The sequence below is a fragment of the Danio rerio genome, chromosome 5, assembly GCF_049306965.1.
Source record: "Danio rerio strain Tuebingen ecotype United States chromosome 5, GRCz12tu, whole genome shotgun sequence".
In the NCBI taxonomy this organism is placed as follows: Eukaryota; Metazoa; Chordata; class Actinopteri; order Cypriniformes; family Danionidae; genus Danio; species Danio rerio.
In genome coordinates this window covers 30,545,749-30,570,495 of record NC_133180.1, presented here as the reverse complement: position 1 = coordinate 30,570,495, position 24,747 = coordinate 30,545,749, and the positions used below count along the sequence as shown (strand labels likewise).

The following is a 24,747-nucleotide window of genomic DNA, read 5'->3' as shown; positions in this document are numbered from 1 at the left end:
AAAAGCTGGTTTGTACAGAGCAGAAAATATGTTTACGGAACTTTAGCCACCATTGCTTTTCTGCAAAAGAGTAGACTGGTACACACAAACAAAGTGACACATGTTCAACTCTCCTGTAGCAGAGGGGTATTTAAGTGTTTAAAAACAGTATAGCACCTCAGCCTTTTAAAATTTCTTTTTGCTCACCATTAAAAAACAAAATAGTGTGTGCTTTTATTTCATTGGAAGTATACCAGTATAAAACATCACTTGGGAAATATTTGAAAAAGACTAAATAAAATAATTTTGACTTTGTTCTTGAATTTGCAATCTCTTCAATTTGTTTCTAATTTAATTTATTTCTCCATCTTTCCTTCATGGCTGGTAGTTGGTATGATGGATATGGAGGGTGAGGGACGTGCTGCATTCTTCAGCAGGCATTCTTCAGTGGGATAATGTGTTGGTATGAGCAGTATGTGGCAATCTGCCCAACCGGCTTCCAGCGCTATAGAATCATAAAGTAATAATAAATGCTCAGATACAGATAAGAACAAAAATATAGATCCACTGGCATGTAGAATTATTTAACAGGAATACGAGTATGCCTTATTCAAAAGTAAATATAATGTGGTTTACCACTATAAACTGGTGTATTTTATATGGTGAGGGCTGGGGGGATCAATAGTAACATCACATACTGTACAGGTTCTAGATCAAGGCTTTTCAATCGGTGGCCCGTGGGCCGACCTTGGGCTGGTGAGGCAATTTGTTCCGGCCCTCCAAATAGTGTGACCAAGATATCATAAAAAATTTAGTTTAGTCAAACAACCTCCACTAGTTATGAAGTGATGTGCGTCTGTTCAATACCTCACAAGCTGCAGTTAAGTGTGAGTCACCTGGGCCCGGTTTTTCAAAAGGTTTAATCCGGATAAAATTGATCCGGATTTAGTAATCCTGTTTTTGCGATCCGTGATCACGTAATCCAGCTTACTTTTTGAGCCAGTTTTTCAAAGCAACATCGGATTGGATCAATCTGATCCACATAGGAACTTTTCAGGATCACTAAATTTGGATAACCAGTGCTCTAACAGGATAGGACACAAGTGTGCCGCAAGCCTACGTTTGAGTGAAGGTTTCGGCCGTTAGATCGCCCCCTGGGGGCTGGCTGCAGTACAAGTCATAAAGCCCGCCTCCTCTGTGTTAATGAAGGAGACTTGAGCCCAAATAAAAAAAAATATTATACTTGCAATAAAATGTCCCGAAAGATAGTTCTGGTCGATTAAGGCACTGGTTATTGTGCTGAAATAGGTGCAGATCTTCATTTTTGTAAACAGTTTGTTTTTAGCAGTAATTTAATGCTGGGCGTGTCATCGTGATTGACAGCTGTGATTGACAGTTTCTCAAAGCGCGGCGTCTGAGCTTCGGCAGGAGACTGAAGTAGACTGAAATGTTATTATTCGATTTCTGTGTTATTTTACCATGACAAAATGAGTTCAGCAGTAAACTATAGTTTCTGACATACATGATCCTGGTGGAACACTGTTTATTCGCTAAGTTCAGGACTTTTTTCGGGCTTTATTAGTTTGCTGATACACGCCTAGCCACCCAGATAGCAAAACACAGTTCCGGCTAGATTCTCGCCTGCCGGAGACTTATCTCTTAGAGCTCAGACTGACTAATGTTACCTCTGCTGGACCTGCTCCGGATGCCTGGACTCACTACCCAATTCCAGCCCGAGTCAATCGAGCCAGATGCGGTGGCCGAGCGAGCCGGCGCTGCCGCATGCGAGCCGGAATCAGCCCGCGACGCCGCGAGTAAGTTATGCGCTGCGGCCTGGAGCTGGCGCGATTGAATATATAAAACCCTCATATTTGTTAACGTTATTACATCCATTTGTGTTTATATGACAGCAAACGCATGCTGAGAAGTTCGGGGGGCGTAGTTGATTTTACATAAAGCGTTTGATTGGAAGCTCGACTCCGCTCATTTTCGCGGCTCCTCCTCTGGCTCCATCAGACAGTCCTTCTGCGCATGTCTGGCTCCAATTTCAGCAGTCTTTTGCGACAGTTTGTACCCGTCAAGCAGGCGTTTTGCCCTCAAGGCGTTCAATGGGAAAAAGGGCTGTCGCGTCGTCCATATTTTTTACAGTCATTGATAGGACATCACAATGGAGAACTATAGATATGTAAAGAGTAGAATAGCCAGCGTGGGGTCAATATATCTTTATTTTTATTTGAAATGAAAACTAAGAAAATTTAATAATTATTAAAATAATAATAAATAATAAAAACAAGAAAAACAACACCCCATCCTCTTTAAGCAGTCCGCTCATCTGAGACCTACAACACTGTACACTGAGGATATTTATAATAAGTTTCAAATATAGATGTAAATTAAAAAAAAGACTTAATGTCAAAAACTCCACAATAAGTTCAGAAATCCTAATCTGATGTGGAGAGACCAGCTTGTCTAAACGTAGCCTTTAGGAGGCGGATCTCAAGTAATTGGCCTTGGTTTGCTGCATTTTGGTTAGATTCAGTTGTTTCTCTGCAAGACGAAGCAGTGCTTATGCCCTTTAAGTCTCTTTTTGCAATTGTTGAAAGAGATTTCAAAAATTAGTCATTGCCATTCATTGCATTTTTTTTTTGTTATTCTGTAATCATTGCATGCATCACTAATAAATATTCTAAAAAGAAAAATATTTTTCATTGTGATGAATATATTTATCAATTAGTGACATAATAAAATTGATTGATTTTGGTTTGTTTTGACAGCTGTTTGAGGGATTATTTTATGAGGCCAAACTCGTTCTACTTTGCTGTAGGCCTATACTAAAAGGCTGAATACGTTAAAGCCTATACTCACTATAGCCTGACGGATGAACAAATAAAATTAAAACCTTATGAATAAATAGTATATCTCGTAAGATACTGTATGATTAAAAAATTTTATTATTTAATACATTTTTTAAGTTTTCATTACATTTCAGGCATGAAATCCACGCTAAAGCCACCCTTCTGATGGGATCAGTTTAATCCAGGTTTTTTGGATCAAAGTGATCCAGATCCTACAAAAAAGGTCTGAAAAACCCAAACTAAAGGTTTGATCCGGATCAAAACCAAGATTAGATTTAGTGATCTAATAGGATTATGTAATCCGTTTTCTCGTTTAAAAAAACCCATTTTCAAGATTTGATTCAATCCCTTATCCAAAATCCTAGTGGATTACTTTTGAAAAACCGGGCCCTGGAGCTTTTACACCAAGGCTAATACACACGCACACTGGATAAACTATAGCAGCGGGCAATTCATATATCGCTTCGTTTCCGCATGCAAGTTAGTTATTTCCAATATTAGAATATATGCCAAAATGCGCGTGCAAGCGGAGCGATGTTGTTGTGAGAGTTGTGCGTGGCCTTTAGTGCAATGTAAACAAAAGATATGTTAGACACATTATTACAAATTATTAAACTCATTGCAAATAGAACACTAACATTTATTTTATTAACTGGAAATTCAAACCGTTTTCAAGATGATATTGCTAAATTTGTCAAATAAATCATCAAACTAACAAATACTATCAAAGTCCCTTTAAGGCAAGTAATTTCACTCGGCGGTCATCTTTGAAACGCAGTATGCTCGGGCATTCTGTCTGAACGGGAAAACATCAAATTCTCCAAAACTGCCTGCCAAGCTTACGATTACATTACATATTTGGAACCACCAATAAAATTAAACAACAACTGTCTCATAAGTTTCATTTCTAAACGTCCAAATTAAACCTAATCTGCACATTTTAAGGTTTCCAAAGCTAATGCACTTTCAAAAGAAATGAGATCACAACAACCTCATTTATGGCCGTTCTACACATTATCATCCTCTGAATGATGCTTCATCTGATCACGCTGGTCTTCTGAAGTAATTCACAACTTGGTCTTGATGGCGAGTCTCCTCTAGAAATTACAGCAACTCTTTGCTTACAAGTTTGTGGGCGTTTGAGTAGTTGCTGTCATGTGATGTGCATTTGACAGGATGGACTGTACCTCGTGTTCATTTCATACAGATTACAAAACCAAAAAAAGTTTTGTTTTCAAGTGCACATATTTCTAAATTTATGTATATTTCTCATGTCGGTGAAGGAAGTATTCAATGAGATTCCAGTGTGTTTGTTGACCACCAAACTGTCATAAAAGCACACGTCTGGTCCTAGCTTTTCTGTACACCTGTAATAATAGGCGGGGCTTCATTCGCCACATTGACCGTTACACTTTTCCCCACTCAAAACTATACGAGTGACACATCTTGTGTATTCTATGGTCTTTAATACTACCCATCATAATACAACTGCATTCACAATCTCTATTGGAGAATTTTGCATGTACATTTAAAAATAAATATAACAATCCAACCTCAGTGCCCGATAGTTTCTCCACTTCCACTATGTGAGCAAAGCTGAGACCATTGAGTGCATGATGTGTTCAACATCCCACATCATTTGTGTATTTAAAGTCCAGTTGTTCTTTTTAGGACTCCGTGTGCTGAACTACTTACTGTACACTAATTTACTACAAAATGGCGTAGAATCATGCATAAATATGTGATTTGACATACACCTACAATCTCGAGACACTAATGCTGCATATTGTGAAATTAGGTATAATTGAACCTCTTTAATAAAAGATGCATTAGTACTACATACTGGCTCTGGCATGAAGAGCATAGAGGCCAAAGAGTGCACTAGTTTTAATAAGTACAAAATTCTAACAGGAAAGTATACAGATACATGCAGGCAGCCAAAAATGGACCACAAATTTATTATTGAACAAAAGAAGACTTTTGGTCAGAGAACCGAAGGAGGACAGATGAAGATTCAGAGAGGAACAGAGAATGATTGTGAAGCAGAACTCGAGCTGAACTCATTCAATCACCTCTCTTTCCTTCCTCTGTGGAAACAGTGAGAAGGATAGATAGACAGTCAGTGTGTGTGGGAGCTCTGCTCTCTGCCCATTCCTCCATCACCTCCGCTCCGCCTGGGTCATCCGTCTATTGATGGCTGGAAAAGGATGAGCGATATGAGGCGGAGGAGTCAGTCTGCTCCACTAACCCATCTCTCACTGGTAAGTACACTTGGCGCATATTGGCAGGAAGATACATGGAGTGTGTCAGTCTCTTGCCCTGAGGTCCAGAAATCATAATCTGGGTGTTACTATTCAAAGATCACAGGCAATTATGGTTGTTACTAAAATTGTATGTCTGCCACATGTCTGGGTGTGAACATGTGCGAATGAGCTAAATGTCTGGGACTGTGCTGGACAAACACTGTTGAGAATGATCAATAAGGGCAGCGAAAGTCGATACTCGTCGTTTCCTGGCTGACAAACAACATGTTCCTCTCATTTCTGCCCATCTCCATTTCTATTCTTCTCTCTCATGCCAAGTCAATCCCTCCATCTTCCTTTTCCTTTGTCTTTCGCCTTGTCTCTCTCCTTACCCCCCCACCCACCTGCTTGCTCTACTGCAGTGTGCTCTGATTGGATGAAAGCTTGTCTCGAACCACTTTAACTTTGTCCGAGTTGGTTATACCATTGGCTATCTCAAACAGGCCTGAGCGAGAGAAAAGAGAGAGGGCGGGGGACATTCCCCTTGGTCCCGTACCCGCTGTGGGGAGGGCACAGTGGGCATGACTCCGCAAGCAAGGCCCAGGCAGACTGGCGGCCTGCCCTGATAGGACTGGATGGAGCCGGAGTAGCCTGTTTGGCCTGGAGGCCTTTAGAGATTAACGTTTATTTAATCGGGCACATCCATAGGCAGCTATCCCACAACAAAGATGGGCTCTAAGAGAGTGCCAGGAGACTGCTGAGTCATGTTTTCTTTCTTTTCTTTCATGCACAGATGTGTTGAATGCAGAACAGTTTCTGATTTTTCAGAATTTAAATACTTTGGCAGTTTTATTAATATTTCAGTATTTTATGGATTCCCCTTTATGTACTTTAGAGCACAATGCCAATTATTGAAGTGTATCTTGCAAGTATAAAGTATGAATATTTTCCGATTGTGTTTTGACTTTGTATTTTAGAATGTATCTTTACATCTACTAGGGACTTTATTTCTTACAATGTCACAACTGTAAATGCAACATTAAAGTTCAAAGTTAGACTAACAATGTGACATGTTGTCCTTCATCACAATGTGACGTTATCTGACTTCATACCTCTGCAGCTACACAATTCAAAAAAGTTTGTGCTATCAACACACAGTGTAAGCACAGAACAGATACAAGTGATATTGTATTTTGGTGTATTATGTTTTCAACTCAAACAGGACACTTGCACATGGACAGCTGCTGTTCATCTATCCAAATGATGATGATGTGTTTGACTCATGCATTGTGACTACACAGGGGCGGTGCCACCAACCACTCCCTTTTTAAAGCACTGTTCTGCTGGGTCATGCTTTGAAGAGAGTAGAACAGACAGTTCCTATAGGACGCTGGTGTGACAGTCTGCCATCTGCAGGTTCACAGCAGCACTGCAGCCATACATACATATCAAGGGAAATATCAGATCACTCTTACCTCTGCATGAAAAAGTCAAGTCCATTCGGAATTTGGAGGTTCATCTGGAAGAGAAAACACATCTTAGATTAGTGAAAGTATATTAGAAAAAACCTTTAAAGAAACATTTGCTAAGGATTATGGAGTAACTCAGAAACAGACCCGGCTCACATAGCCAAGTCATGATTTTTACTCTACACCCCTCACCCAATCTCACTTCACCACAATCTATCTCCATCCCTATATTTATTTCTCTGTGTACTGTGGAATTATTCTTTTCTCCTGTTCTGAATCTACCTAAGCCCCTCCCCCTTGATTTGCTCCCTCCCACATTGTCCTCAGATGCCCCGGCCTGGCGCCCTGTTTAGCTCATGTTGGTGCTTTTCCTGTCTCTCTCTCTCTCTTTCTGTGTGTGTGTGTGTGTGTGTGTTCATGTCTTAATGTTTCAGTTTTTCATTGTGCTCCATTGAATGTCCAATATTTACACTATTTTTATTGCTAAAGCAGATGTGGGTGAGGCAACTGTTATTAATTTTAATATCATTTAATAAAAAACACATAAAAGAAAATCTAAACACACGAAGGAGCTATTATATTTCCCTCCTAGCAGAATGCTCTTTTATTATTTGGTATTATGTCCAATTTGTGAAAAACCTGTTTAATCATGTCGGACTTCATTTCACGCATATCTCACATTCGACTTTACGCCTCCAGAAAAGAAATTAGGATTTGTCTCATTTCCGTTTTGTTTGCATTGTAGTGTTTTATCTTGTAGAAGCCATGCTTTTCTTTCTTTCCCCTCCTTTCTCGCTCTTCGGTTAGTCCCTGCTTCGGTTTTAATTAACGTTCTATCGCTCTCTCTCTCTTTCTGGTGAGGAAGGGGGTGGGAATTGGGGTGGATATCCGCATTGGTTGCCATGGCACCAGACAGCTCCATTTCTACCAAAGCATGAGTAAAGTGTGTGTACGTGTGTTTGTGTATATGTGTTTGTGTGTGACTATGATATACTGAAACATTTGCATGTACAAATTCGCTAGTCTATCAACGCAATTCTACTTTCCTGAAGATAGATTTAACCTCTTCACTATTCTGGTTTTGGTGTGTTTCAGTTCTACTAGGGGCTAATATAAGAGAACATCTATTCTATTCTTTCTATTCATCTTTCTATTCCTCCCTGAGGAGGGTTTCCTATCTGTTGCTGGTCTCCTCTACGGTTTGTTCTCCTTTGTCTTCCCAGAAGAGGGCAGTATTGTTTTACTGACTCCCCTTCCCCAGTATTCTGAACTCTGACCAGGGATGTGAGGTCTTCAGGTTCAGCGCTATTGATCATGTGGTGCATGTCACTGGGAGCTGAGAGCAATTACTGCAGTGAGAAATGGAAAAGGGTTTGTGGCCACTGTTGACGTGTGTTTACCAAGAAAATACACTACTAAGACACTTTTAATGTCTATTTGGTGAAACACCGAACAACCTTTCATGGGATACATATTTAGCATAAATTGCATGCAGTATGTAAACATTTGTCTTTTTAAAATTCAAATGTTTACGTTTTAATATGTTTTTGTCATTGTTGGGGCACCCAAATAATATTGGGGAGTAGTTGGGAAGAAAACAATAAATTGCTTTGATGCACTTAAAAAAATGTGTTAAAACACACACACACACACACACACACACACACACACACACACACACACACACACACACACACACGTACACACACACACGTACACACAAACACACACACATGTACACACGTTTATATGTGTCTACCTGGAAGTCCCAAAATTGAGCTTTCACAATGATGCCATATACTGTAAGAACATTTTTGGTTCCCCAAGAAACCTTCTAGAGGAAAGTTCTTTGAACTTTTTGTGAAGAACATTTTCATAAACTAAAGAATATTTTCCACTATAAAGACACGTTTGTGTGATGAAAATGCTTCAAGGATGTTAAATGTTCTTCAGAGAACCACTGATGTAAAAAGAACATTTACTTTTAAGAGTGAAATCGCTTTTTCAGGTAGTTAAGGTATTTTGTAAGAAGTACATCAACTATGATGACAACACATTTACTGAAGGTTCTAGATAACTGCCACAAAAGTCACATGTATTTACCTCAACAACTTTGTGTAACTGAATATATTGCTCAGAGAACAACAAGTAAAGATAAGATGTTTGGTCATTCTGAAATGCTGAAGCCACAGCCTGTTTTGAAACTGTTCTAAGAAGCAGTGACCAATTTCTAAAAAATGCGTTAATTTAGTATTGTTTTTCTAAAAACATGGAATGAAAATGTCACTTTATTTACAAACTGTTTTGCAACAATTCTTTTCTCTGGTCATTCGTAAATGCTGGACCCAAAGCATGTAGAGAAAATGTGTTTTTTGGGGGGAGAGGCACTGCCAGTAACACATTTCTACACAAGTTATAATTTCGTTCTCTTGAACATGGGAATGAAAACATTACTATTTTGAAAAATCCTTGTGACGTTGCTTTTCTCCTCTTAATTTAACTCACAATATCAATGCAAACTGGTGATAAGTGAAGACACAATGGAAGTGACCAAACTTGCATATGCACATTGTGATATTTGAAAATATTCCTCAAGAACAAACATGGACTACACCACAGGGTAAGTGTACAGTACTGACGGCTTTCGCTTTGAGGATGATCCTCTTCACCAAGTTAAACAAAAGGGCCTCTCCAGCGGCCTGTAAGACAAACACCCTTCCTAGAGAAAACACTGACACAGTTACACTGTAACCCATACTGCAAGAGGATGCCTGTGCATACACACGCGCGCGCGCGCACACACACACAGCTGTGCAAAGGCCCCATGGAGAGGTACAACTATGCGGATGTCTTGAGCCCAGAGCAAAGTAAAAACAATAGAGCCTTTGACTGTCAGTCTCTTTCTGTATTTCACTAAAGTCAAAATGTCTGTTTTACCGATAGCAAATCTTTCTTTGAGCTCCCACTCAGAGTCACATGTGAAATTTCCTGACATTTCCCTGAATAAGATGCTGAATTTCCATGACCCTTGATGGACAGAAAAAAAGGCAGCTGTTGGGTTAAGCACTAAGCAGATTAAAAAAGCCAGTATTTTAATAGTCTACTTACAGTAAGTAATTATCGGTTGATAATAAAAAAACATAGCCTAAGGGTAAACATTAAAACATTAGGCTAAACATTAAAAAAAACATGGTACAGAAAAACGACATTCTGAATAATAAAAATGTTAAAATTACACAAAATCCTTGATTTGGGCAAATATATATAAACTCTCCTGACTTTCAATGACTGGAATAAATATTTTAGAATTCCATGTTATTGAAAAAATCAAGTGTTTCAATATTATAGATACAAACTATCTGTTGATGTGATTTCAGTTTGGCAAAAACATTCATTCATTCATTTTCCTTCAGCTTAGTCCCTTATTTATCAGGGGTATTATTCCATTATTAAATTATTCCAGCATATGTTTTACACTACAGGGTTCAACACTAAGGATTTTTCTATTGGCCTGATTGGGTCAGTGGTTCTGATCTTTACTTGTCCTGCCAACATTTTCACTGGCTCCTACAAAAAAAAGAAGTTAGCTATTTCTTAGCCACATATTTTAAATGTGATGTAACTATGTAAAAAAAAAAAAAAAAGAAATTTGAGAGCCTATATAGCCTATATTAAACAGATTTCACTGTTAAAGACAAAAGCATATTTTGCGGGAGTCAGATTCACTTTAAAATAATATGAACATTGATATTCCAAATATTAATAATGCCCGTAAATAAAGTGCCAATTTATTTACCCACCTCAACCCAGGGTTTGCAGGTTAAAGCCTGAATTATACTTTCATGGATCTCTGCTGACTGTGTGCACCTCACGACACGGACAAGGCTTTTATACTTGACATTTTATACTTGCCACGCCACAGAGCACCATCTGATAGTGTGCGACCCCCCTTAAGACTGGATTTGCACATAATTGACAAACAGTCTGAGCCAAATTAAACTTGGGCCAGTAACAATCCTGTCTACGGTCTCGCATGCTGGCCCTGGGTCATCGGAATTCCTATTGTCGAGCCCTGCACTAGGCTAAATTTTGTTCAATTCACCTATAGCAAATGTCTTTGGACTGTGGGAAAAACCTGATCGCCTGGAAAAAACCCACGCAAACACAGGGAGAACATGCAAACTCTACACAGAAATGCCAACTGACCCAGCCGGTACCTGAACTGGTGACCTTGCTGTGAGGCAACAGTGCTAACCACTGAGCCACTGTAGTGCCCGAAAATAAAACGACCAATTGCAAATATAAGTAACTAAAAATAACTTTAAGAATTTCACAGCTCAAATAGACAAGTTAGAAATAAAGAAATTGTATGTGTATAGACCCACTTTCGGATAAAATTAAGAAACCACGTGAAAATCTGCTTTCCTTGTACAAGGATGGCTTTGATAGTCTTATTCTAAAAAAGTCTCATAACACTTCTTACAAATTTTAAATAAAAATAAATATTGTAATTTAGAGGTATTTTTTAATGTATTTACGCAACTTACCCTGTGCTTGTTCTTAAATTGTTTCAAATATATCCACAGGATATAACAAACAGTCAAATTGCACAGACCTGCCAAGAGTTTCTACTAAGAACGAACATGGTTTCCACCCTAAGAGGCCTCTCTGGGTAGGTGAGTATGTTAATGTATGTCTCTCTGAATGTATGTGTGCGAGCACTGTAAACATACAGTGCCGCTCTGAAAAAGCTGCACCCTGTGACCCTGGAAACTGCTGCAGTGCAACAAGTTCATTCAAATACATGCGTACACACACTCAGCAGAGGCCTCTCTGGGAGGAAACACACATGCCTTCTCCATCTGACACAGCCAGCACACATATGTTTGGCTTCTTCCTTTCCTGAGCAGCAGACAAATGCAGGGAAAACACTGACCCCCTGCAAATTATTGCGCTACTAAACACACAATTCCTGTCCATTAGGGTGAAGTCACATGACTATTACACAAACAACACTGAACAAGCTGTATATGTAGACGAGGTTTCAAATTTGAACACACAAAAACATATTTTTCACACTTCTAAAAAAAGGTAAAACAGGAAAATGTTTATATCATTTGGTCAACCAAGAGACATTCTGAGGCTTTCAATTTCAAGTCAACTGAGAAAAAAAAAAGGGATGAAGGAAAATATCCCTCAACGAGTTGCTCAATGAATCGCCGTTTGGACTGTGGCCAGAAGTCCTGAAACTGTATCAACATACATTTTTGCCTGTCAAGCTGCATTCCAGAGCTGTTCTTTCTCTTTCTGCCTTGAGAATGGACACCCCAGTCATTTACCTGTTCAAGAGAAGCCACAGCTCCTCTTTGTTCCTGCTTTCATTGTTCCTGGTATTCTGGCTTCTCGGTTTCCACTGAAATGGATGTCATAAGGGGTGTTGGGTTTCCAGTCTCACATGTATTTTTTCTGACTAAATATATACAGTAGGTAGCCTTTTGAGGTACAAGCTACTCCAAAGTTCACTTCAAACAAAGGGACATTAAAAGTCTAAATATGACCAGAGACGCATCAAATGTCAACCAAAATGCATTCAGTTTTGTTGAAGCATGTTCCTAGTCATTTTATAAATGAAAAAATGATTCTCTTTGTTATATTTGTATTAGAGCTGGGCGATAAAATTGGCATCAATATTAATTGACTGAACACAATTGTCAATAGCGATTAAAAAAAAAAAGATTCAGTATAAAGTTTTGGTATGAAGCACTACAGTTTTTATCAAAATGTGTCTGCTGAGCGCACACCTTGGAAGGAATGCCAATAAACTTATGTGTAAGTTTGTCATTTCCAGTGGAGGTGCATGACTTGCAAAGCGCACATGTTATGCAAGCGGCGCACACGTGACACGGGCACATTTCCAGCCGCACCTACTTGAAAACATCTTAACTTTTCAGAATGCTGCGAGCACACCACGGTTCATGCAAGTAGGAATAACCAATCTGCTTCACACTTTGTATGGAATATACACATTTCAGTAACGGCAGACTAATTACCTCAGACAAACACAGCGCACACAAACACTGCAGTGCTTTTTTACTTTTCTCCATAAACTTGCATCAGAGCTGCAGCAATGAATGTACGTTTGTCATTCTCTGAGGAAAGGGTGGATGGTCGCCTAGTTATGAGAGATGCCAGGGGAGCGCGAGCCCAAAGCCCATTGTAAACGGTCAAGGAAACCGTGTGCACACGCTTGTGACTTCAGGTCAGAATGACAACACACACGAAAATGAGTGCAATGGCTAGTAGCAGTGAGGAGATTGTAAATAAAAAAGGATGTAAAGATGTGGCCAGAGTGGCTTTTTGGTTTCTTTTCTTGTGCGCTGATTTGCGTTTTGACCAACTATAAAGGCTCTTACTAACGTGAGCATTTTTTGCTTGGTGTGCTCCATTTATTATATGGACGTTGATGCCTTTTGATGAAGAGAATAAAGAGAGAGTTTGTGTAGTAAACTGCCTGCTATCAGGGTCTGGTAGGATTATGCACCTTCATTGTTCTGTTCAATTACACAAGCACCTTGATAAACATTTAAAAACATTTATTACAAATAAATTTTGCTGATTTGTAACGTCTATATGCAAACAGATCATGTGATCTCTAAATGGTCCAGATGTGCAAAACAATCCCTCGCACCTTTGGAATAAACAGATATGTCGAATATTAAATTGAAGAGGAATCATTGACTTTGTCAAATTTTTTTATCCTATTTGTAAGTCAAAAAGAATTCCTATTACTTATTTACAGAGTTGTACATTACAGATATTACTGTTGAAATTAACTGTTGAAAGAACAGTGTGTCATTTAGTCCGTGTGTGTGTGTGTGTGTGTGTGTGTAACTGCAAAACCTACCACATGGACTTCTACATTTAAAAGATAATAAACATAGATGTCTCTTAGCTTTCTTCAGCTGGCCTGGCTGACGTTCATACACACAGTCTCATTCTGTCATTTGTAATGTACACAAAGAGGAACTCTCATGTTTTGCTAGGACAAGCTAGTTAGAAGATGTTCCTGCAGGATAAAATGAATAAAGACAAGGTTACTTTTTTAGATCTGCAAAATAAACCCAAAATAAAAGAGTATGCAAAGGAGTTATACAAGAACGTGGTAAACCGATGTTCCTAAAACCATAAGGCTGTTCATCTGACGTTTTAGAGGGAGTTTACTTTGCTGAAATTAATCTATGAATTAACACTGGAATGTGACTTTTCTCAGTGGTTGGATTTACTACTCAGAAGAACGCCAGGAACGTGTTCAAGGCACCTCCCTAAAGCAATGCTGCAGGAAGGCATTTTCAAATTATCTGCTGTCTGTATGTTTCTCCAAAAAAGGGGTCTCTTTAATATTACTATAGACTAATATACATGAATATACACGCATGTATTCTCAAATGAAAGATTACTTGCTTATATATATATATACACACACACACACACACACACACACAAACACACGCACACACACACACATATTATATATATTGCAATAAAATCATAACTTTTTCCAAACAGCACTTTTAGATTAACTATCTTTCTGTTTCTCGTCTTCTACTTATGAGTAAGAATACATCATAGCAAAAGCACATAGTTCAACCAAAAATCAAAAAGAAGTCTTTCATAATTTATTCAAGCTCCACATGTTCCATACTTGTTGGAATCTCTTTTTTTCTGTTGAACACACAAGCAGAATTTTTTAAAGAAGGTCAGTAATCCATAGCCATTGACTTAAAAGTTATGATGGATAAATGATCATTTTGTCCATCGTATAATGTACAAAACGATTAAAAAACCAGTGTTAAAACACCATATACATGCACATTGAACACCACATACATGTCATTTCCATGTGAATAGTTCTCATCAAAAACATCAAGGTCAAGTTTTCAAATTAATTAGCAACCCCCTAAAGAAAATGTTTTGTTTTTCCAGATGAATACTTGTAGAAATATATAAGGCAAGGCTGGGGCTTTATTAAAATACATTTTTTTTGTCAACAACATTTTTTTAATGATGGAAGAACTAGGGTAAATTAACGTCCGTTTTCAAAGATAAAAAATATGACAAAAAACAAAAATGTTTATAGAGGGACAATTTGTTAAAATATCCAGTCAAGGTGTTAGCAGGGTAAGGTGATTTAAAATATAATGTAACCTCTTTATCTGTCTACAGGACATTAACAAACATTTGTTGCATGCCTCAAGCTTAAAAATGTCAATATTTAGGAGAAGAAAAGCTAAGAGCGTGTATAAATAAATCTTGAAACGCACATCTGAGACAGCGCAAAAGATGACTTATTTGTTTAGCAGATATGTTATTCTTCAAATTTCATGTTTAACAAAGGTGATCTACTTTTACCTTCACTGTTGCTTTTAGTAATATGCCAGAGCTATATGTTTTTTTTTTACTGTCCTATATCAGGGGTTTCCAAACTTTTCAGCCCGCAACCCCCAAAATATGAGTAATAAAGATACAAACATTGCACACAACGGTGCATACCATATCATTTTTTTTATTATTAAGTCATTATTTATTTGTTTAGTTTCATTTTAATCCCACTTAACTAAATAAGAATTGTGAGCACAATGTTTACGGCACAAGACTATTCTTGGTATAGTTTTAGAGACCGCCACTTGGAGACCATCCTCCATTTTCAGTCATGGGCTTTATTTTTAATGTATGTAAGTGCAATAAAGGTGTCAAAGTTTAACATTGTGCCATAAAATCACACTATTGCTGTGACATTAATCTAGCATAATAACCCTTAGGGGTCGCAATTCAATGGAAAAAATTACTGAAAGGCTGATGGGCTTTTTATTTGCATGTTTTTAATTGTAACTATTAAATATTAAGTATATATTCAATATATGATGAGTTAAAAACTATTTTTCTTCGATAGGTTATGGATAAAATACGGTAATCTTAGTAGTTTAATAACAGATTTTTTTAAATCATCAAACGACCCCCTCATTGTCTCGTGATTCATAACCCCCCTTTAAGAACTACTGTCCTATTTAATAAACTTGCCATAACAACTCTGTGATTTACGTAAACTTTAGATTTATCAATTAGACACATTAGTTTTATGTTTGTGGATGAACAGGCTGTGATGCTGGTGTTTTTGTGACTGAAATTATATAGATCTGAAAATATTTATAAAGATTTGTTATAAAGTTTTCAAAAAAGGCTACTTTTCAATTGGTTATGTGGCAAGGCTAGCGCCGCCCTTTTTGTTGCATTTGGCTGATGGTATATCTTCTGCCCAATTAGCAATCAGTGTGGGATGATATGAAACTGTAGCAATGATGGTATGTGTCACGAGTCCCGTGCCTTCCGTCAGGTCATTTCGCACTACGTCATAGTTACTTGCCAGCAGCGTTACGTCTCAAGGAAACTCTAGTGCCCGTTTGCATCTAAAGGGCGTCACACACCGGATGCGCCGCTCAGCGCAGCGATACAGCACGCACATGACAGTTGAAAGTATCGCACAACCAGACGCGCACATTCGCATGATATTTAAAATGAAACTAATCAGATGGTGCTCTGTGGTGTGGAGTCGTGGCTGAGTGCCAGTGTGTTTACTCTTATGGAAACCTGTTTAGAACTCTAAAATGCATGTTGCTGCGTGGCACTACGTGGCCCCTCTGCAGCCGGCAGTTAGTATGAGATTTACTCGGCAGTACGAAAAGGCTGTTTAATCCAACAGATTTGTCTACGGTTTATGATCGAAATTTAAGCGAGCCTGTTTCCCCCTGTATGTTTGGTGTTCCATTTTTTCCTCTAAACGGGTGAAATTTAGAGTCTGCTTGCGACCAAAAGTGATATGGCTGGGTGCCATTTGACAACCCATAGCTACATGGGAGATTTCTAAACACACTGCTGCTGTTGACTGCTGCTTTGGGATACTGTTTTTCTTTCCAGTTTTTAATAGTCTTTCGTTGGTAATTTTGCTTAGATTTTTCTGTTACAGTTTTGCTTTTGTAGGCCTCACTGAAATTGTATTTTTTTTTGCTCATTTTGTTTAGAATTTTGTTTTTGTGTGCTTTTAAATTGTATTTTCCCTTATACTTTGTAACTTTTTCCTTGTTTTTACATTTCTTATGAGATTTCTTTTAACCTTGTTCAATTGTGATTTTTGTATTATGTGGTTGCTCTCTTCATTGGAGAGCTGATCGAAAGGCATTTTATTGTTTTATTTTCAGCATTTCACTAAGCATTGTATTGTGTGTCTGGAGTGATTTTGTGGTTGTGGTGTAAGTGACCTTTTTATTAAAAACCCCGTTTTAACTGGATTTGTGTTGCAGAAGCCGAGCACATAAGGCAGGGTGGATTTCTGGTGAAGGTCTTTCTTGCATGTGTGCGGTGTGTGTGTACGTAGGGTGAGTGTGCGTGTGTCACAGGTCTTTGCTGGTCTTTGCTGTGGAGGCTGTCCCTGCTGTCACGCCTCAGCTCCTGCACCCCAGATTCAGGTGTTTTTGTGCATAAGTTGTATGGTATGTGTGTGTGTAAAGTGTCCAATTAATGGTTTTAATTGTTTATAAAAGTATACATTCTGCCCATTTTTATGTGCATTTTAAAATTTCAATAAAGTTGTATGTATTTTTTCTAAATGCCACTCTTGCCGTTTCCTTACATTTATTTATATAGCGCTTTTCTGGGCACTCAAAGCGCTTTACACAGTGGGGGGAATCACCTCATCTACCACCAGTGTGCAGCATCCACCTGAATGACGCGACGGCAGCCATTTTGCGCCAGACCGCACACCACACACCAGCTGATTGGTGGAGAGGAGACAGTGATGCAGCCAATTGAATATGGGGATGGTTAGGAGGCCATGATGGACAAAGGCCAGTGGGCAGATTTGGCCAGGATGCCGGGGTTAAACCCCTACTCTTTTCGAAAGACATCCTGGGATTTTTAACGACCATAGAGAGTCAGGACCTCGGTTTAACGTCTCATCCGAAAGACGACGCTCACTGAGCAGTATAGCGTCCCCGTCACTATACTGGGGCATTAGGACCCACACAGACCGCAGGTTGGGCACCCCCTGCTGGCCTCACTAACACCACTTCCGGCAGCAACCTAGCTTTCCCATGTGGTCTCCCATCCAGGTACTGACCGGGCGCAGCCCTGCTTAGCTTCAGTGGGCGACCATGTGAGAGTTGCAGAGAGCTAGCTGCCGTTTACTGCAAGCTTACCTGTGTTGCCTTTATTTTAAATTATAGGTCCCTGGTAATATTCCAGGGTGGCAAAGTCGTTAGCTCTCCAACATTATTAAACCCCTTGGTTATGCCACAGTTAGCAAGACTCACACACAGATGACAGTCATGCATTTGCTTTGGGTGGAAAAAATTTAAGATTATATACACATCACAGCCTCTTGCAATTAGCTAATCGTAACATTTCAAACTGCTATTAAGATTCGATTTCGATTAATTGCACAACTCTACTTCACATTAAAACAATGGAGATGCATCTTACACACTGCAAATTGTACATACACACCAATGCCAGTGCCTACAAGTACTGTTTTCTAATAGCATCAGATAATGGCCTGGTATTTGTAACACCTTGTTTATACTTAGATCATACCGTGTTTATATTAGATGTTATGGACTGTATGTTTTTTTAAATTTGGACCTTGAGTCTGTAATAAATTTTGAATGAACAAATTAATAAAAACTACAACATCTTGTATCTATCTCAATATATATCTCAAATTATAAAGAAGAAATTACAAATCTTCAGAACTATATAAAATATTCCTAATACTAAAATGCTTCTCTGAACTAATGTTACACTGGATTTTTAAAAATGATACATGAACTATACACTGAAATAAAATATTCATTGGATTTACAAAAAAAAATTTAAGCGGTTGCAAACAATTTATTTGTGCTAATTTTAAACAAATTAAGGTGAACATTACTATATTTATTTTGTTTGTTTAAATTTAGCCCATATGTATTGTTTGCAAAAAATTTTCAAAAAATAAATAAGAAATCTGTATGAAGGGAAACATTTTACAATATTAATTTCACTGGTGCAAAGTAACGAATTACAAATACTCAAACTACTGTGATTGAGTAGTTTTTTTTCTCAGGAATTGTATTTAACAGAGTAGTTTTACTAATGTACACTTTTACTTTCCCTTGAGAACATTTTTACTATCTGTACTTTTACTTCATTACTTTCTTTCAACCTGGACTCACTATTTTTTTTGTTTCTGAGGATTGGCAACTGTAAGTAAAAAAATAAGTCCTGTTATTCCTGTTCAATCAAGTTGCACATAAAAAAGTAAATCACATTATAATGAACAACCTCAAGACATAGACGCTTTATAAATGCAGCAAAGTGTTTGCAAGCATTAAAAGTGTCCAAGATGATGTCTAAAATCTTGCACTAAATGCACTAAAGCAGTGGTTCTCAAATTTTTTTCATCAAGTACCACCTCAGAAAAAAAATTGTCTCTCCAAGTACCACCAAAATGAGCAGTATTGAAATACAGTAGTGTAGTAGGCCCAGTAAAGCAGCTACAACTCTGCACAGTTAAGAAAAACATGGCAAATTACTTTAGAAATATAGGCTATATGTCATATATGGCATACTATATACAGTACATCATTTTTGATAAATTTTGAAATATATGTAGCATGTACATGCCATATTTCATTCCTCCGCTTACCACTTGAAGGAAGCCCGCGTACCACAGTTTGAGAACCACTGCACTAAAGAATGTTACGTTTACACACACACACACACACATGCAAAAATTGCATGTAAACATACCAGCTTTTCACAGCGTAATACTCAATACTTTTTAAAGGTCTACTTTTTACTCCTACTTTGAGTAAAATTTACAACTGGTACTTTTCACTCTACTTGCACTATTTTGGGCAACTAATGGTACTTTTACTTGAATATGATATTTTAGTACTCTTTCCAACACTAATTTGCATCACTGTTTAACCATGTTTCCCAATGTAAGAATTTGCATCACTAAAGCTTACGATGCTAAAGCATAAACATATTCATGACTAAGCTCTTATAAACGTACAAGAAAGCTGTCCTTGTTTCACCATGTTTCAAATGTCTCCAAGAAGTTACATGTTGTGTGTGTATAAGTATAAGCTGCTTAAATTGTATTTCTCCATTTACACATACAGATGACCCTTCCTGACCCTTTCAACTGTGAAAACTCATTTCCTGCCATTCTTTAGACTATTCTGGGATGCATGTGAATTCTCTTTTTCAGTATCTGCAGCACAATTCAACCACAAACTCAGAACTGCATAAGAACTTACTTTGTGTTCACCTTAGCACTAATAAAAAAAACTATAAGAAGACTGTCAGAACTCTATAGTGTCCTTTACAGCACACTACTTCTGATCTATTTCTGGATAGAGTTGTGTCCCTGTTTTGGTTGAAGGCACTGAGAGATAAACAGTATCTTTAGTAGACGAGAGAGTGTGTGTGAGAGTGTATGAAGAAATAGATGTTATTTTTACCCAGCTGGGTCAGACTTAGCCCAAGGCATCTCTGTCTCACTCTCTCTTTCTTCATCTACCACACGGCAAACCGTGTCAGAAACCAACTCAAAGTCCTCTCTTTCTGTTTATCCGTCCTGTTTTCGTCAGGGTTCTCCTTTTGATCTTATAGCTCTTACATCTGTCTGCTACTTGCATAATTAAAGGGAATGTTCACTCAAAAATGAAACTTTGCTGTTAATTTACTTCTCCTGAGGCCATCTGAAATGTAGGTGACTTCTTTTTTCTTCAGCAGAACATTAAAGAAGATTTTTAGATGAAACTGTAGTCCTATATGCAAGTCAATGCTACTGGCATTTTTGAGAGAAAAAAAAACATATACAGGCAAAAACAAAATTGATACCCATGGCTCACGATGACACACTGAAGTCCTTCTAAAGGAAACTGATTCCTTTTTGCAAGAAACCGAAGCTTGTTTACATTATTTTCTTTAGACCCCAGTCTTTAAAGGGTCACGAAACACCAAAACACATTTTTTGAGCTGTTGACTGTCGTATATGTGTCCCACACTGCTAAAAAAACACCATTAGGACACCTATATTTCACTAAAAAGTGTAAATTGGTTGTTTTTGCGTTATTTCAAGCAAATTCGTACCTCCTGTTTGAAACGAATTTTTAAAGCTGCGTCACGGTCATGACATAATAGCGTTATATTCCAGCGTGCAGACTGGGCGTCTGTGCCAGAGTGTGTCTTATTACGTCTTACAGTGTGATGCATTAATGCATGAGTAAGGCTTGGTTCAAACCAATCAGCGCGCTCTATTCTGCAACTTCATTAATATTCATTACTGTGTTTACACGACATAGACGCCACGTTGTGTTGGCAAAACAAGCGTGAAGTGTTGCTTTTATAGTTTGCTGCCGTTAAGTTTCGTTTTCATTTTCTCTCTGTGAGAGCTTATCTGGATCATGTGTGGATTACAGTGTACGCGACGCTCGACAACAATAACTTACGTGTCTAAGGAGAATTATTGTTTACCTGAGAGCTGTTCTCATCTGCAAACGCTGAGATCGGATTCGCTTGTAGTATTCTATTCATAAAGACGCGGCTCTAGTTGCTGTGGATTGTCCTGTCTCTACAGATTTGGTAAGTGAGCGACCAGTGCTCTTTGTTTGTTCAGTTTGTTCGTATCGAACTAAGTTAACTATTGCACCGAGTGCAAACATGTTAGCACCACAACCAAACTTTAACCTCGTGTAGGGTTTTTACCGCATTTTGTGACCGGAATAACACACACGGCTTTCTGACGCTACCTGCCGTGTGCATCTAAGTTTCCGGAAAATGCGGAGGTTTTTTTCTCTCATTCGCCGTGCGGTATCAAACATTGCATGAAAAATACACGCTTAGAGCAGATCCTCGAATCAAATATCTCGTTTGTCGCGAGGGGCATGAATGAATTCCCTGAATGAAATAGCCAAACTGCAGTTAAGTCCACCATTTAATAATTTGGCAAATAATTCGACTACAGATGTCCATGTAGGTTAAACACCATCACTTTCTCCTGTGTGTGAGTATTTTGACTGAAACTCGCGCGTGCCCAAATAGACACTCCCACACCCTCCCACTTTAGTTCCTCCGACACTCCCCCCTAAACAGAGCTGGACACGCCCACTTTTCTGACTTTGTTCAAAGTAGAGGTGTGAAAACACCCTGCTGAAACAAGGGGGTTTCATGGCCCTGACCACTGTTGGTTTGCAACTTAAAGAAAGGAAACGTGTGTTGTATGAACACTTCACAAGCTAGTGAGGGTGAGTTTAACGGTCACCAGCATCTTAAGTCCTTGAAAGTTATTCATATCTTGATTTTTTTTTTTAAATATGTATACTTATAAGCTACTTTGTATAACGATCATCATCATCTTAAGTCCTTGAATATTTTTCATAACTTGATTTGTTTTAAATATGTACATTTATAAGCTACTTTGTATTTTATCATCTTTGTATAATGACAAAAAACAATAATAATAATTTCAACTTGTTTCTAATACACCTTCTATTGATGGCACATTAAATTTGATGTTGTTTTCTCTTCTGGCTGCCGTTATCAGTCTCTAAAAATTTGTTGTCCTTTTTCGAAAGTCATGAAACCACTATCGTGCAGTTTTGCTTTTACAATTTGAGAAAACAGAAAGCAAAAAATGCATTTGTGATACTCTTCCATTCAATGCTCTCTAAGTTTACCCAACTATGGTGACTCCCATTGCTGAGATACACAGAATGGTGGAAAGAGACCATTTTTAATTATATCATTACTTGTTTGTAGGGCTACGTGATATTGAAAAATCTGAACATAGCAATATTTTGTTTTCTGCGATATACATCGCGATATGAATATAATTTCACCAGATGACTTGAATATCTCTGTTTGGAAAGAATGAGCAATTCTAGATTGATTGGGATGATTCTGTAAGGTAATGAATCATACATAAAAAAAAAAAACAACAACCTACAAGCATAGATGAATATAATACAGAAAAAGATACAAATGCAATCTATGGTTTTCTGAGGAGTCTAACCCTAACCTACAGCCAGCTAGCATTTCTAAAGCGTTATTGAGGAGCAACACAAATAGCACGCAGAAATATAAATCCACATCTACACAGCGATTAATCAACACAGAAGTATAATTCAGCCTTTATCAGTTCCTCATGCAATATATTTAATATCATATTGTGTTATATGGTATTAAATATCACTTTAGCTTTTAATAGTATACTATGTCGAGACAGTGTAGTACTAACATTAAAGGAACACTCCACTTTTTCATTTGTAAATAGGCTCTTTCTAACAAGAGTTAACAGGTGAGTTTGACTATTTATTAATCCATTCATCTGATCTGATGGCAGCACTTTTAGCTTAGCTTTTAGCAGCTCTAATCCGATTCAATGATTTATGTTATGCTAAGATAAAAGTGCTCCTGTCAGATCGGGAGATTGGCTGAATAGATTAAATAATGGTAAAACTCATCAGTTTAACATTGTCACAAATAGCCTGGTTTACTTTAATGGCCTTTGTAGTGTTACAAATAAATATTTGACGTTTTAATCATCAAAAATTATACTAATAATGCAACTAAATATTATACTAAAAATGTGCTGTTTCTTGATAACCAAACCAGGATATTACTATAATTTCCGTAAGATAATGCGATACTGAAGATAAGAGCTGCTCATATATCACTTGAGCTCTATGAAGTATGACGTTAAAGTATAATGCTGATTGGTTAGTTCTAGTCACATGACTTGCGACTGTAATTAGCGATTTTGAAAATGTGAACTGTTTTCAACTAGGTCCTAAAAACGTGAGTGTGTTGTGCCACGTGTGCCACTTGCGCACCACAAGTAAACCACTCCCTACTTGTTTGCGCAAGCTGCTCCTCCACTGAATAGAATTCATTTGTGCTAGCAAAAGACGCAAATTGTGAACGATCTCTATTGCAGCTAAAAAATACAAGAATGACGAGCTATTTACTATTTTTTTATTACAGTTTTTAATCAACTTTTAAAAACGTAAGTTGAGCTTTAAAATTAGAGATTTAAAAAAGCACTAAAAAACTTTGAGACTTAAAAACTTTAAGCGGTAGTGTATGTTCTGTTCATATATGAGCATATTGAAGTTGAACACATCTGGGATTAGTCATGGTGGAAAACTGAAAACCAGATACAGTGCTCTGTGTATTTCCAGCATCAGTGCTGTTCTTTTAAATACAGACTGTCAGACCTCATCTAGTTCAAACAATCCCAAACGCTCCTTTGCATTAAATCCAGCTCTTGGCTTATATATGCATAGTACAGTCAACATTACAAGTGTTGAGAGCTGAGCTTCAGTCGCCACATTCTTCTCTTCTGAATTTAGCAAGCAAAATGCAAAGCACTCGCTAATTATGGATTGAGCAATCTGATGCTTGTTTTTTCTTCATTAAGGCAACTGCAAGTGGTGAAGTGCTGTTTTGTATCCCGACAGATGTAGTAGATGTAATATCTATATTCTATAAAACCAATTAATAAAAAGTGTATGGACCCACTTCATATTGTGTTTAACTACTACATTTAAATAAATCACTTGATACAATGATCTTATCGTGAACGTTCCTGTTTTTATATCCCACAGCTATATCCCACCTCAATAGCAGCAAAAGTGTTTTGCAGTACAACACAGTATGTACATTGTGCTTACAATATTTTTTGAAGTGAATGCTTATATAATCCCACCAACTGTATTGCTGGTATTATACAGATAATAATACAGCTTAATTCTCCTTTCATACTGCAAAGCGTGCTAAGAAAACAGACTTCCAAAAGACTAAAAGGTGGAAGACGACATTCAATTGAGCTAATAATAAAAAATGATATGTATTTGGTTTGTTTAATCCAAGCAAACACAACTGAGAAAACATGTGGCCTTCAAAAGCGCTTTGTCTACAGGTGCAAACCTTTTCTTTCTCTTGTTATGAACTAACAACAGGGGGAAAAGGCATAATAGAGTAGGAGAATATAAGCAAGATAAAAAGAAAGAGCAAGAGGTGGGAAAAGGCACTTTCGGTCAGTTCATATGAGGCATGACGGTTTTGGCAGTTGCTCTGGGCAACATGCCATTGTTTACA

The 24,747-nt window shown here is 37.8% G+C and overlaps 1 long non-coding RNA gene across 2 annotated transcripts in view; it reads right to left on the bottom strand.

Moving 5' to 3' along the window:
- The window catches only part of LOC101882623 (uncharacterized), a 63,778-nt gene that overhangs the window by 34,918 nt on the left and 4,113 nt on the right, over positions 1-24,747 (bottom strand). The window contains exons 2-3 of one of the 2 annotated variants that reach the window (XR_224857.6): positions 6,553-6,596; positions 4,281-5,153 (exon numbers count right to left, since the gene is read on the bottom strand). This is a non-coding gene — a long non-coding RNA (uncharacterized lncRNA). Of the gene's footprint in view, positions 1-4,280; positions 5,154-6,552; positions 6,597-24,747 lie in introns of those variants that run through there. The other variant, XR_012406901.1, reaches the window with a different exon arrangement.